We start from the raw sequence: 2,189 nt of genomic DNA, 5'->3' as shown, positions 1-2,189 counted from the left end.
CGGAAAGAAACTTGAGATAGCTGCAGAAAGGATTTCTACCCCACAGTGAGGACTGACTGAAAAGGCTACACTTCTTGTAATGAGCAGTCCTGTGCTACTTTAGGCATTTTTTTTCAGGCTCATTTCTCTAATTCAGAAATGGCTCTGAATCACAAACCTGCATCTACAGCTAAGACGTCTGGATGTGGAAGGGCCTTACCTGTATGAGGGGTAACCAGAAGTTACTGTGGGAGCTGCAGGGGCACCTCTGCCTTCTACCTTGCTGCCATGAACATTTCCCCAGCCAGGAGAGACTTCCCGCTGAGCTGAGCGAGTGCTTTGTATGCCTGTGATCACGTCTTCGTCAGCCCCATTTGTTTCCAAGATATGGGCACGTTTCCTCCTTCTTGTAGGTGTGGAGATTTCTTCGGGGCGGGGGGGGTGTGCTTTGAGGGAAGGAGGAGGAATAGAGAGGCCCAAAGAAAGACTGAGCACCTTCACACAGTGGAGGGGTGAGGGGGGTGGGTGCGGATTAATGACGCTTTTCAAAGGCAAGTGAAGAGATGGAGATCTTTAACGCTACACACTCCAGCCTATCAATCAGCCCTTCACAAGGCCTCGGCCTCGTAACAGCACCCCCGTTCCGCGCGGCGGCCGTTACTTCACCGCGCGGCGGCCGTTACTTCACCGCGCGGCGGCCGTTACTTCACCGCGCGGCGGCCGTTACTTCACCGCCAGGGGGCGCCCCATCCACAGGCGGCGCTGGCGAGGAAGCGGTGCCCGGGCCGCCCCCCCCCGCCCCCCCCCAACACCTCGCACCCCTGGGCCGCCCTGTGAGGAGGCGGTTAAAACCCACACGGGTCGGGGTCGGGGGCCAGTGGGTTTCTTTGGGCGAAGGGGTAGCCGAGTGGACTCCCCTCAGCACAGAAGGGTAGGTGGGAGGGGAGGGATGCTGTTTCGAGTTACCTGGGGGAGATCTGCCCCCAGTGCTGTGCTCCAAGGTGAGGGGGCCGGTGGGTCCCCAAGGAGGCAGGTTGCTTGCAGGGTGTTTTTGGCCCAAGGGCCATGGCTGTTGACTCAGTAAGGGTGTGAATGTGAGGATTGCGCCTGCGTTGTAACGCTTGCATCTGGATCCATATTTGCCAAGGGTGTAAAGCTGGGGCGTTAGTTCAGGGCAGAGCCAGAAAATCCTAGTGGAGATGTGACACGGCCTGGCATTTGGGAGAGGCGTCCGGAGTGGGGCTGGGCTCACTGGGCCTTGGCCAGCATTGCCCTAGGAAACAGCTGGCCCTGTGCTGCTTCCCTTTCCACAGGGAGCGAACTGAAAGCCAAGGGATGGCACATCTTGCACAGGAAAACACAGACCAGAGCTGGGAGCTGTGTGCAGCTCCACCTGACTACACATGGAGGACAGGGAGGTGATTCAAGACAGCCAGTGTGGTTTCACCAAGGGCAAGTCCTGCCTGACTAATATAGTGGCCTTTTATAGTGTAGTGGCTACATCAGTGGACAAGGGAAGAGCCACGGATGTCATCTACCTGAACTTCTGTAAGGCCTTTGACACGGTGCCCCACAGCATCCTTCTCTCTAAATTGGAGAGATATGGATTCGATGGGTGGACTGTTTGGTGGATGAGGAATTGGTTGGATGGTTGCATCCAGAGGGTAGTGGTCAACGGCTCAATGTTCAGATGGAGGTCAGTGACAAGTGGTGTCCCTCAAGGCTCCATACTGGGATCACTACTGTTTAACATCTTAATCAATGACACAATAATAAGATCAAGCGCAAGGTCCTGCCTATGGGTCGGGGCAACCCCCAGTATCCATACAGGCTGGGGCATGAATGGATTGAGGACAGCCCTGCTGAGAAGGACTTGGGGGTACTGGTGGATTAAAAGCTCAACATGAGCAGGCAATGTGCACTTGGAGCCCAGAAGGCCAACCACATCCTGGGCTGCATCAAAAGAAGCGTGGCCAGCAGGTCGAGGGAGGTGATTCTCCCCCTCTACTCTGCCCTGGTGAGACCTGGAGTACTGCATCCAGCTCTGGAGCCCCCAACATAAGAAGGATGTGGACCTGTTGGAGTGAGTCCAGAGGAGGACCACGAAGATGATCAGAGGGCTGGAGCACCTCTCCTACGAGAACAGGCTGAGAGAGTTGGGGCTGTTCAGCCTGGAGAAGAGGAGGCTCCAAGGAGACCTGATAGCAGCC

Source organism: Chlamydotis macqueenii, chromosome 1, assembly GCF_036417535.1.
Source record: "Chlamydotis macqueenii isolate bChlMac1 chromosome 1, bChlMac1.mat, whole genome shotgun sequence".
NCBI classification, from domain to species: domain Eukaryota; kingdom Metazoa; phylum Chordata; class Aves; order Otidiformes; family Otididae; genus Chlamydotis; species Chlamydotis macqueenii.
The sequence above is the reverse complement of the archived record's forward strand: the minus strand, read 5'-3'. Positions refer to the sequence as shown.